Source organism: Pipra filicauda, unplaced genomic scaffold (assembly GCF_003945595.2).
Source record: "Pipra filicauda isolate LSUMZ 115617 unplaced genomic scaffold, ASM394559v2 scaffold351_size757598_pilon, whole genome shotgun sequence".
NCBI lineage: Eukaryota > Metazoa > Chordata > Aves > Passeriformes > Pipridae > Pipra > Pipra filicauda.
Genome location: NW_024104478.1, coordinates 640,644 through 663,880, shown reverse-complemented (window position 1 = coordinate 663,880; position 23,237 = coordinate 640,644). Strand labels below are relative to the sequence as shown.

General features: G+C 45.3%; 1 long non-coding RNA gene across 1 annotated transcript; it reads left to right on the top strand.

Moving 5' to 3' along the window:
• Positions 1–4,889: 4,889 nt before the first annotated feature.
• LOC120323835 lies at positions 4,890–6,810 on the top strand. The gene is made up of 3 exons (XR_005564713.1): positions 4,890–4,983; positions 5,772–5,967; positions 6,627–6,810. It is a non-coding gene; the product is annotated as an uncharacterized LOC120323835 (long non-coding RNA).
• Positions 6,811–23,237: the final 16,427 nt, after the last annotated feature.

The window sequence follows — 23,237 nt, the reverse complement described above, 5'->3', positions numbered from 1 at the left end:
TCCTGCAATTCAAACTGCAGCTGCAATTCATATCACAAGCAAAATGAGTATATTTCTGAAGGGGAAACAGTGACACATAAGCCCTGTCTTAACTATGGCTAATTCCACTTGTCTTGCCTATAATTTACTCCCCTGGCAATCACTGCCCCATCTGTGAGGTCTTCAGCAAGAGGAAAACCTCATATCGAGGACCTCAGAAGAGCAATGTGGGGACACATTGTGATGCTCAAGAAACTTGCTTCCATGCTGAATGGCAGTTTTGTAACAGGTTCAGATTTTCGATGGTCTGTATCACATTCAGCAGCAGCATTCCATGTGCAAGATAAAGCCTTTTAACTCAGCTTTCTCACTTGTTTCCAGAAATTTTCACTTGTGGCAAGTACTAGGAGAGGGAGATGCTGCTTCCCTGCAGGGGCAGGTGATACCTGCTAGTTTAGGACGGTTTCCATTAGCATACTGGGCCAGGAAAATGTCAAACTAGGAAGGAGAAGAGGAATGGCCTCAGATGCACTCGCTGAACTACTCCGGTAGGAAAAGCATTTACTTCATTCAGTTGCTTGTCACAGCTTTTTTGTGTTGGTGCCATACACAAATATGCACTCAGAGCCAATTTTTGCACACCCTTGCAGTCCCTTTGCCTTGGGTACAGGAACCTGGACCTGCTGTCGGTGTGCAATGCAAATAAACAGGGTTTAATCCAAGAACTTTTTACTGTTTTGTAAGTTTGCAAAGAGCTTCACATGAAAGCCTACATTGTTTTGAAGTGCTAGACATTTTCCTGCTCTAAAGTTTCTAACAGGGAACTTCTGCTTGGTTTTGGATTCAGGTCTTGTCGGTTCCTTGGCTGCCAAAATGACTTTTGTGAGGCAGATAAAACTTGGAATAAATCTGGTTCAACCTTTGCAGCCAGCTCCTACGCCTAAGAAGTTTCTGAAACAAAACCCAGAGTCTCTGCGGGAAGAAAAAAAAAAAAAAAATCCACCTCCACTTTCGATTGCGGTTCGGTTCTCAGCCGGGTTTTATGGTTTGGTCTTGTCGCTGCCCTAAAATCGGTCAGTGAAACCGCCTTTTGCGCTGGCCATCGCTTTAATCCTTTTTCCCTTTAGAGGTGCGAGCCCCTCGCAGCGCGGGCAGGGCGTGCGCGTCGCTAACAAAAGAGCGAGCGGTGGCCGGGGCTGGCCGGGAGCCGCTCCGGCGGGCACACCCGTCATTCCTCCATCCGTCCCGGCACGGGGCGTCCGCGTGTGCCGCTGGGAAAATTACCTGCGTAGCATGGCAGAGAAGAAAAAGAAATAAAAAGACAAAGGCGAGCTAATGCCCGGGGTGCTAACTTTCTCTGAAAGCCCTGTTCATCCCCCCCCCCCCACCCACCCCGGCCCCTCTCCCCGGTCCCCGCTGGCCGCGCTCCGGCGGTGACTCCGAGCGGGCCGCTCGACGCGGCAGGAGCGGGCCGCCTTGCGGGGCTGGCGGGCGGCGGAGCGGCGGCGCTGCCCCGGGGGCGGAGGGGAAGGGGAAGGCGGCGGCAGGGCTCCCGGGAGCCGCCGTTCCCCGGCGCCCGCCCGCTCCCCGCCCGGCGCAGTCCCGCCGCCGCTGCCGCCGCAACCGTGAGCGGCGAGGGACCCCTGGCGGCCGCCGCCCGCCCCGCGCCGCCGCTCCGCTGCCCCCGCCCCGCCACCTCCGCCCGCCCCGCTCCGCCCCGGGGTCCGGGCAGCAGCCGGGGCAGTCGGGGGTCATCCCTGCGCGGCGGGATTCGGGGCGTCGGCGGCCCTGTGAGGCGGGAAGGAGCCCTCGCGTCCCCCTGCGACGGGGCGCAGGTTCCCCCCCCCCGCCCTCGCGTTGGGCCCTTCGCCCTCGACGGGAAACGTCAAACAAAAATAAATAAGCGTGAGCGGGCGTTGGCGTTGGTGTCAGTCCCCGGGGATGTCTCTCCCAGCCTCGCAGAGCCGAACCCTCAGCGCCGCCCTCGGGCGAGGGGCAGCCTGGGCCGTTCCCCCCCGGGCTGCGCGTCCACACCCAGCTCCTTCCGGGGGGCGCGGAGGGCGTAGGGGATGCGCATTCCTGAGCCGCGCCGCGCCTTGCCCTGGAGGGGCGGCGGGAGAGTTTGTGCTTGGGCGACCTCCGGCACTTTGCAAAACTTTTAAGACTCAGCCCATGCCCAGAAATACAAAATACAAAAAATACAAAGCGTATGTGCAAGTACAAATAAATATTTAATAAAAATAAATACTATACATAAATATTAAACAGACTTTTGTATGGGAGCAGCTCTGGAGGCCTCTTGGCTTTTTCCTCTGCACTTTTAGCATCTTGTGTGGTCATGGGCTTCCCTATCCACACATCTGTCTCTGCCCCTGCTCCCTGCTGCATCTCCCTCCCTGGCCTTGTATCCTTTGAGGAAAACCCAAAAGTGTCCTTAAAGAGTAGAAAGGTTGCATTTGTGTAACTGCACATGAATTGCAGAGATGATGCTGCGGCAACCACCCCACTCCCTCTCTCTGGCACATGGCTCACTCCATCTTGCAGGCACAAGCACCTCACTTTTCCCAAAACTCAGCCCAAGACTCGGCCACAGCTGTCCTCGGCTTGGGGGTTGATACCACCTTCACACTGAGCCTCCACCAGTGAGTAGCCACAACTTATCAGGAATGGTCAATGGCATTGCGTTTGTCAGCTTCAGAAATGAGAAGATGGAGGGAGGACATGGCAATGAGGAAAGAAAGAGGCAGTTTTTCATTCTGGCTGGAAGCAGAGAGGGGAGCGCCACTCACAGACGTCTGCAAAAGAGGGTATCACTGGGAGAGTTGCTGCTTCTTGGCTCAGCAAGCAGGCATTTACTGTGTTCACCCTTTTTCTCAGAAAGGGCTTTTTTTTGAACCTTTTGACCTGGGAAGCAAATGTGCTGGTGCTCTTTGTGCATGTTTCCCTGCCTTCCACAAGGATTAGCAGCAGTGTTTGGACACCCACACACCTATGGACAGCACCTGAGTGAACGAGGTTTACTAGTTGTCTGGGGGGGCCACAAAGTGTGTGCATTTTCAGATTTGGGAGTCCAAGGAAAGCAGTGGCCTGGCCCAAGTCCCCAGTTGCCTCAGCAAAATAGACATCAGAGCTGCAGAACCAGCAACAACCACAATGCCAGAGCCAGAGCCACTGTACAGGCCGATGCTCAGCATCCCGAGCCTCAGGGCTCTGGCATTCAGCATCCTTTGAGCAGGAACCATCCCACTGCCCCTTCTACTCTCCCCACAGTCTAGAACTGGCCTCTACTCCCTCTACCCAAAATCATTGCCCCTTGTTCTCAGCCTGCAGGCAGCCAATGTTTGCCCTCCAAGGAAACCATCCACAAGCAGCTGTTGAGTACACAGTGACAGCACCACACCTATTTCTGGGTGTTTATGCACTCTTTTACTGCTCTTGTCCTTCCCCTGCTGAAACACTCAACACTTCAATAAAGCTATTTATGATTCCTGCTCTTTGTCTCCTCTTGTTTGAGCTCCCAGATTCAGATGCCGATGTACAAATACATGGATAATGTTGTATTCGTTGTTTTGTGCGAAAGAGAACAAGAAAAATTCACCTACAATACAAAGTGGCATCAATTTGTTTTCCCACCATACAAGGTAATGTCTGTCTTGCCCTGCGTTTTTTCTTGGAAGCCTGGATGGATGACACGGGAGCTTGTCAGATTGAGACAGAGGAGGAAAAAAAGCAGGTGAAAATTGATTTGCAAGGAAGTTACTTAATCATATTTTTGTACTTTTGGTTGTGCCTTGAGCTTTTGTTTATATCTGCATATATTTGAGAGATGCTTGAGGCACATGACAGCCCTGTTGATGCATCAATTAAGGGCCACAATGACAAGTGCCATGCTCTCTGAGATGCCCAATGAGCTCTCCAAGACAAGAATCAATGTTTCTGGAAAACAAACCTCAGAGGGAAAATAAATGTCTTGACCAGGATATCTTATTTCATTTTACCTAGAAAAATAAAAAAACGCTTTGTCCTAGCAGCTATACATCATGAGCAATGAAACAAGTGTGTCCTTTTATTTCTTTCCACAGAAAGTTTCTTCCAAAACAAGCAAAGAAGAGCTGAAAGAACTGAGTATAGAGGAGGAGAAGCAGAGCTGTGCATGCCAATGCCATTGCACTCCAACCAATCTTCCCACAATTATACAGAAAGATGCAGACATGCACACATGGCCACCTCTGAGCCAAGTACATCCTGAGTTATGCAGAGCCCCTGTGTCCTCCCTGCCATGGAAGTTGTGCTAGACCCACAGTGCTCATAGCCTGGAAGACATCATCTTAAACACAAGGCAGTGTGATGCCCTCTGGGACTGAAAGCTGCTGGAGGCTCTTTGGGGATGGGGATATGTCAGCTGTCCTGAGATAACGTCCACCAGTTCCTATGAGGTGGTCTCCCAGGATCAGCAGCAGACAGGCAGGGGGACCATGTGCAGGGACAGGCTTGTGGTGAGGCCTGTAGGCCATTCCCAAATCAACAGTGCCAAAAACTGTGAGGCCCCATCAGCTGAGTTGTGGAGGAGGCAAAAGCAAGGAGGCAGAAGTACAGGAGAGGTATGGAATCCAGGAGAGGAGGAAACAGCTGAGGGTACTGCAAGAGAATGCAACTAAGACATGATCTCTACAGTGACATCATGACCCAAGAAGTTTGCATGGGAGACTGAGTGACCTGGGAGAAGAAAATAAGTCACTCAAGGGCTGATCCATGCAAAGTCACCAATGCTGGCTCCATCCCTGAGCTGCCAGGGAACGTGCATAAGGGAAGCATTGCAAGGTAGCTGCTTGCCACCTGTCTCTCAGTATTGGAGAGACAGGCTGGAGAGCTGTGTGGACCACTCTGCTCCAGCACAGCTAGGTATCACACCACCTTACAAACGCCAGGACCAGGGTCAGGAGGAGCAGGGAAACGCTATTGCTGGAGACGAACAGAGCCAGACTGCAGGGGAGATGGCAGTGGGTGAGGTTCAGCTTGCATCGTGAGGGAGTGCTGGGCTTCTCGTTAGCTCCACGTTTTCCTTTCCTCTCCCTGCTGGTGTGAGAAAACGCACGCTGCATTTGTTCGGCTGCCAGGAATATGGCAGCTCAAGCACCATCTTGTTAGCTTTGCTGTGTGTCTTTTCCCACAGCATTGCTTTAAATAATGAAGGGAGTCATGATCCACCAGCTGGATTAGACGTTATGAACTTATCTGGCTCAAATCCAATGGTGATATATTTGGCCTCATTATTTTATGCACAAATGCCACAAAACAGCACAAGATTTTTTTTTTCTTTTCCTAAATACTCTTTTTCTTTTAGCACTGACATTTCTCTTATTTGCATTAAGATTTGCAATGAACAGTCTGTGCCAGACCAAATTTGTCAGATACTTCTGCTTTTATGGCTGGTTTGTTCCAGGAAATCAGGGTTGGAATTGTATCCCCTGACCTCAGGGATGGGCCAACGAGTGCTCCCAGGGTGGGGAACATCTTCTCGCCTTCAGGGAACGGCTGTGTGAGGAAATGGGGGAACTGGTGCCTTGGCCAGGACATCAGTTCAGGAAAATTGAAATTGAGTTCCTCATGTGTTGTGGCTTTTAGCAAGCATCTGAGCTGTAGTTTCCCTAGCTGTATGGGGAATATGATAACATTCAGCCTGCTTTATAAAGTACTCAGAGGCTTACAAGACTTTTATTAAATGAAGATCTAGATGGAAGTGATGGGAAGTGCTGTTACATGAACTTCACTTATGCTCTTGCTATTTCCAGTGCAGGTACCCAACAGTATGCATGCAGAGTGATAGATGCAATGGGGCAGGGAAGCAGACACACTTGTTGTGGAGTGCAAGATTTCCCCCTGAGGGGGAATCAGCCTCCCTGTCACTTGGGAGACAGAGACAGGGAAAGTTTTGCACAGGAGGACAGAAAACTGCCTGCAAAAGCCAGAGATACAAGAAGATCAGAGGTCAGGGATGGATAAGAAATGCTTTGAGCATAGAAAGATTAGAGGGCAAAAGCCTTCACTGTGGATACTTTGATCTTGCAGCAGTACAGATCCTACAGAGTTTGGCCCTACCTAAAAAGCATGAAATTGCCTCAGACCAGGGTCTCGTGTCCTTTGCTATTCCAGCAAAGTAAAATAAAAAATTCACAAAGAGATGTGAGCCACCTGGGATAGGAATGCCCATCAGCTTCTAAATTATGATTTCTTAGTGATTAAAGTGCAAGAAATGAGGGTGTTGTGTGGGATGCTTTACCTAGCCACCCTGGCATGATCACGGCTGTGTTACAATTCAATTCAGCCTTCAGGCAATGCACTCCTGCTCTGCTTCCGGAACCAGACAATGTCTGCTCTGAGTATTTCATCTGACAATCCAGAGAGAAAGGAAGATTAGAGAAGCAGAAACCTACAACATTTGGGGGGGGGGGGGGGAAGTCTTTTTCCCCCCATTTGTTTTCTGTTTCATATAGTGTTAGTTCAGTATGTGCCGTTGTGCTGAGTCTGCTATTTGAAGTAGTTTCTGCAAAGTCAAGACCAAGTTTGGGAGACTCTGGAAATAACGTAAACACACTGAATCTGAAAAGCAAAATCAGACTCTCCTCATTTTGTTTTTCATTAAGCAGAGAAAGGGAAGAGTGTGCTCCGTGTATTCAGCCATTCAAGTGCTATGTACTCGGATACCGTCTGGGTGAGCCGAAGCATTGCTCTGCAAATATTGACAGTCTCTTCATTCAAGCAAGAGCTCTCAGAGTCTAATTTTAAGTGCTCATTTTGTGTATTCCTCAATAAAAGTCAGGCAATTAGGGGAAGAACAAGCCTGAGTGTGGTTGGTGTCTTTTCCAGACATTTCTACCCTATGCCACGAAGCTCCTGCTCAACGATTCATCTGCATCATTGCTGTTGTCAAAGCTGAGTCTAATCCCCAACAGTTCAGCTCCTACATGGATGTTTAAATCTTTCATATGAATCCAATGATTTAAGGTGAATTTTAAAGGGTGAAGTTACAAGTGCATTCAAAAATTTTTAAATTTATTTTTGGCTAATATTTCAGTCTTTAGCAGACTCAGGGACATTTTACAGCCTCGTAAAAATGCCAGCAGGGATGAAGATTTCTTCTCGAGGCAGTAAGCACTGTTCCCAGGCACTTCACAAGCTGAAATGACAGGTTTGGATCTCCTGAATTCACAGTGGAAATATTCCCAGCTCTGGGACAATATGCAGTAACTATTTGATTGCCTACAGTTTAATAACATAACTCAGGGCAGGAAGGAGATACTGCCTCTTTCTTGCAATTTAGTCAGGAAGTAGGATTTAGAAAACTGGAGTGTATTTCCACCTGCGCACACACCCACACCCACGCAGACCCCTCCTTGAATGTGCTCAGGATGTGGGTGTTAGTCCTGCAAAAAGCACCACTGGATGTTTAATGGCCACAGGTGGCTGGGATTTTAACTACACATCATTTTCAGACAGTTCAATAAAAGAAAGGCTATTGAGCTTTCTCTGCTGGGACAGTCCCTAATCCCATGGCTCCTGATGTAAATCGCAGGCCATCTGTGCATTAAGATGGCCCTCTCTCTTTTCCTGGGTTACAGAAATGAGATACAATAATTGGATCCTTCGAGCTGAAAGGACATAGGGCTAGTGCTTACTCCTTAATGCAATTATATGAGGCGAAAGGCAGAGGTTTCAGCAGCATTTTAAAACCGCCAGATAATCAATACAGAGGCCAAGTAGGAGTGGTGGGGTTTCCAGCTAAACAGATAAGGTGTCGCATCACGTTTGACCTATTTCCCAGCATAAGCATCACTTCTGCCCCAGTTGTCTTTTAAAAGATATCAGTGGATACTGCTACCACTGCAGAACAAGAGGTAAACATCACAGTCTTCCAACAAGGTGTTAAATGGGCTCCATCAAAGGTTAAATTAGCAACCCCCAGTGCAATTCTTTTGTAATATTTCTTTAACATTGAAAACAAAAATGAATGGCCCAATGGTTCAGAGCAGGCTTGTGGCTTTCACGTACCCATAGGTACACCCGGCCAGCATCAAGTGTATGTAGGTCCTTGTCAGGCAGCCTCATCCCTGAGGTAGAATGGGGCAGCATCTCCCATTCCCACCTTCCTGCAGTCACTACGGGCTGACTATTGCCAAATTCAGGACCCTACCAACCTGCCAAGCTGGAGCAGGCAGGCAAAGTAGGCAGGCACAACAATGCAGGAGTGCAATCATCCTAGTTCATCCTGTAAAATGAGTCCATGTTACTGGAAAAACAGAGCTGTGCTCATCAGCAGGTATTTGTGTGTCAAGGATCCTGCCCCAAAGAGATGTGTTGGCTCACAAGCCTCCTGCCCCATCACCTGTAGAAAGTCAGTCCCAAATGCCATCACATGCCACAAGACTCATGCCAGTATCCTGCGAGTGTTGTATTGGAGGTATTAGGCCACTAGGTTAACGAAGGGGTAGGCACTGAGGAACTGGTCTGGGTGTATCTGGGGAGAAGGCAAAAGCAGCCATAAGGACACTTTTCCAGGCTGTCCCAGTACCTGAATGGCTGGCACTCTATGACTGCCCCCAGATTTTTTATGTTTCAGTGTACAGAAATACACAGATGATAGATGGTTCTTGTTCCCAGTGAGGGCACAGATGAAATCTGGGTGAAATCCAAGTGCATGCAAAAGCAGGGCCATCCCTGACAAGGCACAATGTGCTTTTCACCACTGCAACTCCATGCACAAATAATTTCCTCCTCAGCAAGTTGATCTTACACTGTGCTTCCAGGATCCCTTGTTGCAGGGCAAAGTTAAGGCCTCAGCCAAGATATTTAGAAATGAAGGCAGCAATTTGTATCCCTCCTTTAACATGCAGAGCCAGTACCTCGCATGCTAGGTTGAAACATGAATGACATGGTTTAGATCCTTATCTGTCATTTAGTGGACTCTGCTCCCTGTGCTACTGGCCAGGAACAAGGACATTTTGGATATATGCAGTTTCAGTTCTACACCAGATTCATAGCTAGCAGGGCTGGAAGTGCCTCAAGAGGACTGAAGAGTGGTGAAGATGGGAGGAGAGAGCTCCACCTGCTTTCGAGTTTGTGCACCTCTCCATCATCTTCTCCCATGCTGACTGGGCACTGCCATTCACTATCTCTCAGTTCAGCTCAGTACATTTCTGATGTCCCCTAAACTCCTCGAGTGTGGGGGCTTGGGTTGAGTCTTGTGCTCAGGACATGCATCCCCTTGTCGATTTCAAAGTACACAAATGAGTTTCAGTCCCTGGATGGAGATGCTCATGGGAAAATCAGATTCAGTTTGAAATTAATTACAAATAGGTACTGCCAGGCAGATGAATGTCTGAAGCTTGGATCCCTGCAACCACATGTCCTGCTCCCAGATTACCTCACATCTAATGTGCTCTCTTTAGCAATTTCTCCATTTTGTGCTGCAGAAGGCAGAGATCTGCGGCTTCAGTGCTTGTAAATCCCCTTTTCCTCATGGCACCTGGCTAACACTGCTCCTGAGCTCCTGCAGGTCTGAGTTTGTGTTTTCTTCTCAGGTGCTTGTTTAGACAAAGGAACTGAACTGCAGAGACCGAACATCTTTGAGAACATCACCAAGCTGGCCAGAAAGTTTGGGAGTCATCTGGAGGGAGCTAACAGAATGATTGCCTAGCCCTTGTTTCTACATGAAACAAGATTAAAGAAAAGCCCCACAGACCCAAATTTATAGATGCCTCTTTCAGCCTTAGTAGTGTCCTTTGCCTATAATCCCCAATACAGCCAGTTGGTGCTCTCGCCCTTCCTCTTTCCTCCTCACAAAAGTGTGCCAGACACCAAGACCTCACTCTCTGACCTCTGTCTCTTGGCACTGAAATAGTCTCAGTATTTAGACTTCCTTCCCAGCCATCGTGTGTCCCCAAGGGGGACCATAGTCTTATTTTACAGTTACAGAATAATTTGATCTGGTTTTCAAGTTGCTTCCAGTTCCTGGGTGCTTTCCCCTTGCTGCCACAAACGGAAAGCCAGACAGGTTTCTCTGAGGTGAGAGCTGACTTCTTGCACCCTTTGTTTGCTCCTGCTTCTGCCTCACTGATCCCCCTCCAGCATGGAGCTACTATCCTAGCGTCTTTCCTTTCTGTGATAAGAGCAGCATATGTCTGGATCATATATCTGGATCAAAAATCCAAGTTGTATCTTTATGAATCGCCAAGAAAAGAATACTCCTTGATCCAACCCATGTGTTGCTTCTCCCCCCTGGTGCCAGAGCATATGATTTGAACAAGGCACCCAGCTTACCTCTTCTGGGGAGAGCTCTGCACAAAGTTACACTCGTGCACAAGAGCTTAGAGCCGTGCAGCGCTGTTCCTCTTCCTCTCTTTAAATGTTAGATCCAGGCCGTCACTCTCCTTCACTTTTTTGACTATTGCAGGTCAGCCCGTCTTGCAGTGGTGGGGGCTTGTCCCCGGCGTTAGGGGAGGGGGAGGCAGCAGCATCTCCAGGTGTGCCTGGATGACATTTGGTGCAGAGCTGTGGGACCGGGACCGTTCTGCCTCTGGGTGAGCCTCTAAGAGCAGTTTTCCCAGAGCCGCTGTTTGTGTTAAACCACTTACTCTGTTATCTTCCAGAGGGAAATTATTTTATTTTTTCCACAGATGAAGAACATTAATGCCATTAAAATAATAAGAGATTTAGAGCATCCCTTTGTTTATACAGTGACATGCCACAGTGACAGGCACAATGTAAATAGCTAAACACTGAGATAACCAAACACTTAGACTGATGTAAAAACCCCAGCATTTTTCCCATTCCAAATTCTTTAGAGTAATCTGATTTGACTTCCAGCACAATGCATACTTTAATGATGCCTGAATAATGACTAGGCAAGGAATTAACTCCCACAGTGGGTTAATGCACTCACTTTCACCCAGAAGACCTAGGCTCAAATCCCAAATAAATCAAATGGATTTGGTGATCTCATTCCAATTCCTCATGGTCCTTTGTTCACACTCTGCAATTTGATAGAGCCGGCGGCCCCTGCCTGCCTCCTGCAGAGAGGGGCCAGCCTTTGGGGAACAGAGATGGTGTGGGCTGGGGGTGGGGGGAGCATAGCAAAAACCAGCATGTCCCTCTAATCCAGGGATCTCAGCTGCTGAAACAACAGGGGTAGGGTAGGGAGGGCTTTCACAGATCGACAGCGTTGCCACACCACCTCCTGGGTGTTGGACATTCACTGCTGTCAAACACCTTGATGTCAAAAAAAAGCATTTTTAACTGCATGACAGATGCTCGAATATAAACTGCCTAAGTGTGACCAACCGCAGGTTTGTCTCTCCAGGTTTATGCGCAGGAGAGCAAACATAATTCACTTGGCCTCTGGCAGGGTCGAGGGAGGTCTTCAGTAGGTGACTGTGCTGACAGCATTTATGCGTCCTATGAAGGTGGTAGTGCCAGCAGGGTGGGATGAAACCATGCACCTATCAAACAGGGAACATGGAGAAAAAATCTTCTTTCTGCTGTCTGATATTTTCTGCATTACTTTTGTGATCGTTGCTAGGGTCACTTGGATGACAATGGGAACCTTTGAGTGGCATTTCCAAATCCTGTTACTGAAAGCTAGACTCCTGGCACCCATATTGGAGCCTGCAGATTACACTGGTGAAAGCTGAAGTTCTCCACAGCTATGAAAATTACATCTCTCCTGCCTCGGTGCACCACTTTGGTTAAAAAAATTGAAAGGCTTCTTTGTCTTCTTCTATTGTTTTTTATTTAATTTCTTCTGCTAAGACTGTACCGAAATCACAACCACTAACACTACAGACAAATGCCAAGGAAATAACTGAGTCAGAATATTCTATTATTTTACCTTTCCAAATGGGGGGTGCAAAACAAGAAGGTCGATGAAACAAAGCACATGTATCCATGCAAATGTAACTGGTATTAAAAACACCATGCAGGTAGAAGACAGAAAGAGAAACATTAAAAGTTTTCCATGAAGACTGAGTCATCATGTAAATCTACAAGGACTAAGTGCTTTTTAAAATGTTAATATGGACAAGTTTTAATGAGTTTAACTGTGTTTTTCTTCTCCTCAAAGTGCCATTGACTGCAACCCAGAAGCCCACAAAGTGATGTGAAGATAGCTTGTGACAGCTGAGTAGCAATGGTTGGTGAAATTCTGGTCACACCAGCATCCATGAGAGCACATGCCATCATTTAAATAGTGACAGGATGTCATCCCATCTTTTCAAATTCCTGATGCTCATATTAATAATGAAGTCTTTGTGATGATGCACATTACTGAAATACTCAGAAAATAGTTTAGGTTTCAGTTAGGAAACCAGAGGAATGTTGCTGGCACCAAGCAGGATATCCTTCCTGTGCTGACTTGACAGAAAGAAGCTTTATTTCACATGTGAAACATATGGGACAAACAAATGCAGCTGAATTATGGAGCCCACATGATGTCTACCAACTTCAGCAGGCACAGTCCTCAGCCTTTGTAGCATCAATCCTATTTATTAGCAGTGGCAGAGGGGGCTCACGGCTCCTTCCAAGCTGCAGCTCAGCAATTAGTGCCTTCTGGGCTTAGCTCAGTATTTGTGAGCTGTACCTGAGGCACAGATGCTGCTGAGGTGTGTAAGCTGAAGAACGAAGCAATAACATGGCCCCTGAGCATGATCTCTGGAAGGATTCACTGCTGGGGAGCAGAGCTGGAAGGCAGTCCCAGCCCTCTTCCTACCCACTGAGCACCAATGGCTCTTGCCTTAGAAGAGCTGGGAAATTCAGGCTGTCTCTCAAGGTGTGGAAAACCACACCCACCCTGTCACAGCTCTCTACCCTAAACCAGCACAGCCAGTCACCGAGTCCTGGTTACAGGCAGGAAGCAGGAGCAGGAAACCACTGAGGTGGGCTGGAATAGTGGTGAAACCCAAGTACCCAAGTGAATCCACAAACACCCTGACCTTCTTAGTACTCACTAAGGAAAACTTAGCAACACTCGAAGTCCACAGCAGCTCCCAGGAAATGACTCCTGCAATCCAGAGGAAGGCTGCAGCAGCAGAGGGAGCAGACGTTTTGAAAATATCACATAGACCTGCAGCAGCCAGACAGGGAGAGTGCAGCCAGAGAGAGGACAGAGGGGACACAGACCGGCAGTGTGTGCTACCTCCACCCCTTTCCTCGCTTTGCTCCTGCCAGCCAAGAGTGATGAAGTCATGAAAGTGGACGGTGAAAGACCAAGCAAAATTAATCTCAGTACACTCAGCACACACAACAGGGGCTTGTGCTCTCACATAGGCCGGGAGTCAGGAGTGAGACGCTCTTGAAAACGTTTCTCTGCGAGGAGGGCTTTGCAGCGCTGGGCAACGCTGAGCCCTGCAGCTCGAGGTAAAACCCCTGGGCGGTAGGTTTGTGGCAGGGTCTGTTAAAGCTCTCTGCTTCCCCAAGGGATTTCCAGAGGCCACCATGGGCCGGCAGCCACTGAGCCTTTCCCTTCGCCCCGTGCCTCCTGGGACAGGCATCGCGGCCCCGGGAGCCACACACGCCGCACTGTTTGTGCTCGCGCTGTTTACACACACGAATTTAAAGCATCTCCCCCGGTTTCTCCGCAAATTGCTGCATTCAGATGAAGTGGCAGCTGCTGTAATTAAGACACAGTTAATTACATATCCCCTTAATTGCAATGATAGGATTTTGCCAATTTGGTAAATAAGAATTGTTAGGTTTCTTCCGGCAAGTGCAGCCTCAGCACGGCTCAGATGTGGCTCCCTTTGTCTCCGGGCAAGTGGCGAGCTGACCGGCGCTGGTGCCAGAGGTGCTCTCAGGTGCCAGAGGTGCTCACTTTCGGCTGCCCAGCAAATTTCAGTTCTCGAGCTGCCTTTGTCTAAAAAGCCTTTGCAGAGGGCAGCATCTGAAGGGAAATGTTTAGCCTGAGTTTCAATGCAAGTGTGGTGTTGGGAAACTTAGGGGGCAGGGGGATAAGTTGAAAGGAGAGGAAAATGTTCTCAGTCCTTTCCTTTTATTTAAGAAATGAGTTGATAATTGAAATTAGTTGGATTCCTTACAATAAGGAATGAAATCTCTCACCCCCCTGCTACTGGGCACAGACCATGGTTGTCGCAACCTTTTAAATTCCAGCTCTGCCCTCTAGAATGACTATAAAAAAAAACTTTGCAGGTTTCTTTATTTACTGTATCTATTTTTCTCCCTTACTGACTGGGCTGAATTTGGAAATTGCTCTTCTAAATAGCCAACCAAGCAAAGCCCATGACCAGCTCAAGCCAGTGCCCTCTGTCCCATCAGTTTCTAGCTCTCGTCTCCTAGGCAGCCCCACCACTGGCAGGCTGCTCTTCCAGGGACAAGTCTCCACCTGCACCAAGATTACCAAATTGACACAATTTTGCCTGAAGGGAGAAAACAGGAAGACAGAAAGTTTGCAAAATGCCAGGGCTGAATCTGACCATCGTTGCTTGTTTCTGAATGAGAGTGAACTGGGCTCCCACAGGGATGGCCAAAGCCTGGAGTGAGCAGAGTGGTCAATGTGAAGAAAATCCGTCTTTCCATTCTGCTCTGGAAGCAGCTTGATACTAATGAGATTATGTCCTTTTTGGAATTTCTTTTTGGTGCTTCAGTAGACAGAGCTGTCATCCATATTAATGAATGAATTGCGGTTGACTGAACAAGTATGTTCAGAGTACTCTCACACAAAAAAAAGTGGCACAAAAATCATCTATTTACAGCCAATTTTCTAAGATCACTCTAAACTTAATAATTATTAAGTAACTTAATAAGTTATGATTAGATAGGAATTAGTGAAAATATTGTTTGTATTTGCCTCTCACTTCTTTATCCAACAGGCAAACTCAAGCTTTCTCCTCATGGGAAGCAGCAAGTACCACCTCCAGGTGAGCAAGGCAAACTGGTTTGGCACAAGACTCAGCAACCACAAACTCAAGATCAGGTTATTTTCTTGACAGCATTAGCAAGCTGTTGGTATCAGCTCGAATTGTGACATATTCAGACTTGTAGGATGTTTGCAGAAACAAACAAAGGAATGTGGTCTAGATAAAACTGCTTTGGGGTAGGTGCAGACTCGGTCAGGGGGAAAAAAAAAAATCACACCCTGGAAAATGGTTCATCAACAAACCAGCAAAATGTTTTCAGTGAACGGGCTCTGCTTTCATATAATTTAAAATTTTCATTGGTGAAGTCAGCAATGGGATAAAGAGTGTCCTCAGTAAATGTGCAGATGATGCAAAGCTGAAAGCAACCGAAAGTACAATAGAAAACACACTGAGAGTTCAAAATTACTTTAACATTGGAGAAAGGGTCTGAGAAAGATAGGCTGCAATGCAGTAAGGCTGTGGACAAGTTTCTACACCTAAGCAAAAAAATATCAATAAAGCAAATGGAAAATGGACCAAAATATGAATCAGCAAAGCTGTGACATTAAAGAGCTGGGAAACATCATACTAGAATCCATAATTAAGTTTCCTGAAGCAAGATACATGATGTCATCCATCCCTTTCACTCAGCACAGCAAACATCAGCGGAAAAACTGTGACCATTTTCAGGTCCCAACTCCTCAGTCACAGAGAAAAATAAACCAAAGAGACAGCCTTGGAGATCTCTAAAAATTATGTCCAAGCAGAGCTTCAGAGAACTGGTCGGCCTGGGGAAAAAACGGGGACACAGCAAATACCCAAAACATTGCTGCAGAAAAAGAGGGAATGATCTGTCCTCCCTATCCATAGCAAACAGACCACCAAACAGCAAGCTTGAACTGCAGCAGGAAGGATCTGAGTGGCTGGTAGCAGAAACTTTCTGAGAGAGAAACACCAGAGCAGATCACCACAGAGGCTGTGAGGTCTCAGGTTAGGCAAGTGCCTGTCTGTATCACTGAAGGCAGAGACCATCCGCTCATACCAGACCCTCATGGTCCCTCCTGGCTCCAGGAGTCTGTGTTTCAGAAGCAAAGCTCTTCCTTCTTCCCTGCCCCACCTCATTTTTCCTGGTCTCCCTATTTCAGTGCTGAGATGTAGGTCGTAGCTCATATGACAGAAGGGTGCTTAAAAAAATCTACTCAAATTACGCCTACATTTCTAATTCCAGAAAGGTTAAAGAAAGCTTTACTTTCTGTCTACAGCAAGTAAGATGTACTGGAGAGCATGTCCAATAAGACATCAGAAAAAGATTTACCCTTTAAGACCAACCCTGGACTCCCTCCTGTGCCAGATCATAGTTTTTGTTTCTTCTCCCTTTGACTTTCTTCTTTAAAATTCACCAGTTAGGAGATGTTCCTACACGCAGACCTAGGAGTAACTTGAAGAGAATGCAACCTGAGGATTAGCAGACACTACAGTCTAATTTACCAAAGTGCAGCAGCACTCCGGATGGTGGCTCGGGTGTGCAGGGGCACAAGTTTCCAAGTGATTTGTTGATAGATTAATTTTTCCCCTCTCCTGTCCAGCTCTTAAGTCTCCCAAGACACCACTCCATTTTATTGTGTATAGTCAACTGCAACATTGCTAGTAAATTGGCTCAAACAGCACTCCAAAATGCACTCACACAAGGCTGACACTGGTGGGACTGCTCCCCTTGCCCCTTCCAAAGTCAATAAGGAAAGTAGGAACTATCAAAAAAACAGGCCTAGAGAGGCAGAGGGACTTGCTCACACCATCTTGGCAAGGGAAAGGGAGCTCAGGCAGACAGTGCCTGTGACTGTGCCTGCAAGCTTTGCCTTTCCTGATCTTCATTCCATAATTTATCGAAGTCTGCAACCTCACTGCATGAAAGGTAAGCTAACATTGCAGCCTCGGTCTTCGTCCAGTCTGTAAGCAGAAATACCATGTAGTTAAACTTTACTGGTATGAGCTTTCTTGGTTTTCAAAAGCAGTATGGATTTCACATTGGAAAAATAATTTTTTTTTCTGCGTTAAGTTACACAGGGTTCAAAAGCAAGATTAGGCTATTTTTTAAATGGATTATTACTATTTAGCACAAGCAAGTAGATTACAGATGGTCCTGCAATTTTAACTGTATGGCTGGAGCATTTGGACATGCTGCTTCCCCTTGCCTCCACAGGCTCCCTGCAGGTCCCTACAGGAACCATTTATCCTCTGCCTTAGGCCTCTCTCCTATGGGGCTGTCTGTTAAATCCAAAGCCACATTCACTCAGAGCATGGTGAGGTTTTTTAATATAGCATGTTTCAAAAGCTTCTGAAACTTGTAACTAAAGTTTTACGGGCAAAGTTAAAGAGAAAGATGTAACCTAAACATTCCAATGGCAAATTTCAAAACTATTTCTGGGTGTATGTCCAGGGCGAAGGATAAATTCTGACATGAGGGCCCTTGAAATGTACACCAGGAGACAGACAAGCTACTCAGGGTTTGGGAGAAACCTTGTAAATTCTGTGGTAGACATGGTTGCTACTGGCACTCTCTCAGGTAGCTGGGTTGGCAACCTGAATACAGAATTCCTGCTGGAGAAAGGAAGATGCAACATCCCCCACTTCCCAAAGACGAGGGATGAAGAACGCTTCCCGCTGAAGCCATGCCAGGGTAAAACTGGAGAAGAAGAATCACCCCCGGGGACGAGTTGGGGAGAGGAGAGGAATCTCTGTTGGTGCTGCTGACTATGATGAGGACAACAGTTGTGCAGAACTGGCTGACAGGGATATGGAAATGTTGGTAAATATAACAGTGATTCTCAACAGCTCATATTGTGTGTGAGTGTTGGAGTTGTCACTTTTGTATGTTGTATAGCTACATTTTCCAAGATTGACTGAAATTATCTAAAGCATGAAAATACATTCTTTTGTAGACTGAATTAGATAAGGAGGTTTTACATCATGCTCTACAACTAAGTGGAAGATGTGATGGTCTTAGTTTTAGGAAAAAAAAAAATTAACTGTGGATGTATTCAAGGAGTTTCTAAGATGGCTGTGTCATGACACTATTCAAAACAATAGTCTGACTAAGATCTCTGGTGAGAATCAATTTTAACACCAAACTCCTGGAGCTGCAATATTAATTCACACTCCAGTGAAGTAGTTGCCATGGAGTGGCCAAAACATAAATCACCAACTTTGATGGGCAACAAAGCACAGAAAACATCTACTTTGTTTTCCAAATACTGGTGAGTCAGTGTTTTATACACAGCAGCCAAATTTCATTTTTCAGGAGGTAGAATAAATTATTACTTAATTGTGACAAACAAGCAGACCATATCAGACCATGGATATAATGAATCAGTCTGCAAAGAAATTCTGCCTTTAGTCACAGAGCAGCACGCTGTTGTCCTGACATAAAATACTCTTTAAAAAGTTAACTGGCTCCTGCATTTGTTTCTACTCTATGACCTGCCACTGATATTGTGCAACTCATTCTAGAGACTCCCATAGCTCTGCAAAATTTAACATTTTGTAGAATCTTTACTATTACATGCAGACATTGTTTCTTTTCTTCCTGAGGGATCCCTAATAGGCATGCTATCCCACAGGGATTTTGCTACCAAAATGGAGATTAATACATTCAAGCCATGTAAACAAGTTCTTTCAGGTCTATCAGCAGCTCCTTAAGAAAAAACCCCAACCAACCAACCAAAAACCCCCAAACATTTAACATCATTGTCTGTAGGAATTTGGCATGTTATACTCTGCAAAGAAACTAAGGGAGTTTATAGATCCTGCACCGATCTTGCCACCAGCCTCTTGAACCACAGAACACACAGCACGTGCACAGGTCAGGCTATCAGTCAGTTGTATAAAAAAATCTGCTCAAGACTTTTAGCATTTCAGAAGGGTACTCTTTTTTTTTTGGGGGGGGGGGGGGGGGGGGGGGGAGGAGAAGAATTGCCCAGCTCTTAGTTCTTAAATTAAGAAAATAGTGCCTTCATCTGCACAAACTCATATTTCTTCAAGAGAGGCAAGATTTTGCACTGTTATCAATGCCATCCCCTTATTCATTTGTAAGCTCTGTACTGGGAGAAAAATATTTTTTTTCCGTAACTGCCACACAAAATAAATTACTTTTCCACAGCTTGGGTGGGATTCCTGCTCTCTGGCCTCCTCCTTATACCTTCGCTAACTTCTTTTTGCTTGATTCATCAGCTCAGCTGTTCATCCTGGAAAGGATGTCCAATTTCTATCCTGCACAACTAGGATGGGTCCACAAAGCACCTGCATCCAGAGGAGCTCCAGGGTAGGTTTGTGCATCGAAGTAAACCCACTAGACCTGTGGAATAAGCCTTCCCCTTTTATGCCTATTGTGGGCAATGCTGCAACGACTTCTAATGATTTTTTTATGACTTTGGTCTACAAGAGGAACAAGAGAATCCAGGCAGAGTAAACCAAAACTACACCCAAAAGTTTTAGGCCATACCAAGAGTGCTGCATGACTTTATCATGTATATAAGAATCTAGAATGGAAATCATTGTAAAAAAATCTGGACTTCTTCCCACCATGAAAATTTGCTGTATTGCATATTAACTTCAAAAATGTTTAATTAAAAAAAAATAGTAGAATGTCACTGGCTATTTCTGTTGGGAAGTCAAGGCTTTGGAAATTCTAGTGATATTAAACTAATACAGTTAGTTGCTTGACTGCAAGAGGCACAACCCTTATCAAGCTAATTACAAGTCAGAGCCAATTGAACAATACTGAATTATTAAGGTCTTACTGTACATTCTCAGGCTGTTAATATCTATTAGATTACAGCTGCATTATACTGAGCGCTCATTTCAGCAGGAGATTAGAAAGTACATTTATAATGCTGGCTACTCTTTGGGTGGATCATGGTATTTACATACCATATGTCAGCATGAGATTACAGAATGATTTATGCTTTTTGCCCAGACCTTTCAGTAAACTGCAACTGGTTCCAGTAAACTACAAAGCTGAAATCCCATTCCAACCTGACTCTGACAATTCAGCTCTCAGGGAAAGATCACTAGCAACTGGTACAATCGAACTTCATAAAAAGCCGCATTTGATTTACCCTATCTAAACTCAATTAAGTGATCCATGCTGTTTTTCCTGTTGAAAGGGACACACAAGATGAACTAGGGAGGTCTGCCTCACTGTAAATGAACTAGTCCTAACTTGCATGCACAAAAAAAGTTAACAGTAATCTCACTTTTTGAAAAAAAGAGCTGCCCCCAAAGCCATACCAACATACTCAGGTATCCCAGTTCCCTCTGTAACAATGCAGAGGGCATCCAATGAACAAGGAAAATTATTTGTGCTTTGCAGTTGTTATCTAAAAATAGTTACTCAAACACACTGTAGATAAGGCTAGTAGCGTGCATCAAAAGAGCTAAAGACTAAGTACCTGGATGTATGCACAAATTGATTAATCACTTAAAAAATCTAACCTAGTGAAAGAAAATATATTGCTTTGATAAATTGATTTAGTGGTTCTAAAGTGACAGTGAAGATCATCAGGATTTAACTCAACTTTCTCTGTTTAAAGTTGAATGGAACATATTTGAATGTGTATCTATTGCAAGGTATTTTAAAGATGATACGTCAGATAAGTTGTAACACTCAGCCCAACAAAAAATGGTGTAAAACTTTAAGTCTCTTCAAATTATGCATCACCTGTGTGTACATATGCATGCACAGCAGTCTGTACTTTACCTTCAGTAGGTAAAGCTGTCACACACCAAAACCAAGTGTGCTTGATTACCGTTAACACCAGGTTTACTAAGTTTCACTGTTTCAGAGACTAGGAACAGTATGGGCAGGAGAAAACTCACCAGATCTAGTTGTCACTTTCATTCCCAGCTACTTTGGCTTTTACTTTTTCTAAACCAGTCAAACTCTCAATTATGGTTCATTAAGGGAGCTGGCCATGACGTCGAAAGCAAACTATCATCTTCTATTAGGATGCAGACTTCCAGGATGATGATAGACAAAAGCAGCTGTCATGCAGGACATCAACATTATCTATCTGCCACTTTATCTGAAGGTTTTGTCCATTAGCTGCCTGCCAAAACCCAATTACACATGGAACACAAATGGAAAGGCTAAGCAGCAGAAGTATCCCTCATTTTCCTTCCTATCTAGTTAGTAAAGGAGGCTCACTAAACTGTAGGGACTTAAGGGCTATTAATGCTGCAGTAAAGCACAAGCCGGGGAGAATCAGCCTTGTAAATATTTCAGTGGCAGCAAGAACAGAATGAAATCAAAATACCCTGTCTGTCATCAGCCTTGTTGGGTCTAACAGGTATCCATTCCTCCTGAAAACATCCCATTAGCGGGAGGGGATGCTTGGAGGAGAATCAATTTCAACTACTATCCTATGCTGCCATCCTCTCCCCTTACATGCCAACAACAGAAGAGACTTCAGAGATGGAGGATACAGGATGGGCCTAAGAAATATATGCTTGTTCAAGCACGAATGTTTTTCTTTTTATTACAGCTCACTACCAGCCTGTGACAGACAACCGAAAGCCTTTTGCCATTAAGTGTGGCATTCCTTTCAGACCAAAGGGTTCTTGACTAATGAAGGGGGATGTGGGGCAGAAAAAAAGCAAAACACTGGATTTTATCTAGAGGAAAAAAAACTACATGAGTCTTCAAAGCTATTTAACTTTGCCCCTGCTGAACACACTGCTGGTGGCAGAGTATTAGGCTACTGGTCTCTTCTTCCTTCTTGCTTCCACAGTTGAACATGAAGCTTGAAACAATCTCTGAAACTTTTAATATTTGTTTCCACAACAGTCAGGTTGGTGGTAACACATCACAGCCTTTCCTGCTACGTGCAAGTGAAATAAAAGGTAGAAAAGGCCCCATTTGGGGGAGGGGGAAATTCCTTAACAGAAGGAAAGTGTTTGTGCACCAGGTCCAAGAATTTACTCCAGGAAAACTTGGGCAAAACTAGCATGCAGGGACAACACGACAGCTTTACAGATGCCAAGCTTAACCACCTGAAACTGGAAAAGAAAAATTCTTCGCTCCAGGTCATAAGAGTAAATATACATCAACAGATCCTAAACCACACATATCCTAGACCAGTACTGGTAGGAAGACATTTTCAACTTTCCAGGCCTGCACCTGAGTGGAAGAACCATAGAAAAATCTCAGCTGAAATTAAAAGAAAGCAAAAGAACATAAATCACTATTGCATCCAAGACAATTCTGTTTTGTTTCTTTCAAAATACTGCACAAATACTTTGTATCATTGTATGCTGCAGCTGTATTGCTTAGAAATATTGCTGCATCTGGGAATATGAATTCCTCCACTGAAAAACAATAGTAGTTTGTACAGTGGAGTAACAACAATGGAAGAACTGAAACATACTCTGAACTTGAAGGTCTCTGCTTTGAAGAAATTAAACAAAGCTACATAGCTGTGCTTTATTTATTACTTACTGCAGAAGGAAATGCATGCCCTCATTTATCTACTTCCTCACTTCTTGAACCAGCTAGACCCCTAGTCCTTGGACAGTAGTTTCACTGATAGCAGAAATTCCTTTGGTGCCTCCTACAGCTATAGGAAAACAAGAATACTCAGTAATTATTACCTATTGTTCACATTGCAAGGTCGATTCTCTCTATTGCCTAGAAAATAGCAATTTTTTTTTTCTTCTAAATACACTGGAATTTATGTTTCACAGAGTTATATCCCTCCTTCTCTCCATCAGGGAATTAGAAAGACTTTCAATTCAAGATGTCCTTCATCTAGAAAGGGATGCTATGGTTCCTTCCTGGACTGTGAAGCTGACAGCAAAACTAGACCCTCATGCCCTCCGAGAAAAAAAACAAGCGTCAAGTTATTTGATTTTAACGCAGAGGACAATCATCTTTACATGCAATGCTGATGCACGGGCCCCTCAACGTACTTGCCAATTTTCCAGCGTTCTGTGGTATCCTACTCTTTCTACACATTACTCAAGTAAGATATACACCCTGCTAACTGCTCTGTCACATGCAAGCAACTCAGTAGAAAATGTTCCTTTAATATCAGTAGTTTTATCCTTCAACCCTCCTGTCTTTACTCTTACGATAAGCAATTTTATTTTGTGTCAATTTAGAATATAAACATTGTGCTAAACACTTTAACAGCAGATCCAGTCCAACAAATCTATTCCATTTGAGACAGTATATGGTTACTCCAGACAAACCAAAAGGCCTTGTATCTTTTATTTTGCATTAGAAATTTCTTATATTCATCTGCATGGCTGAAATCTACCAAACTAAATCTAAAATACTGCCCCACCCTGATACAAACTTGG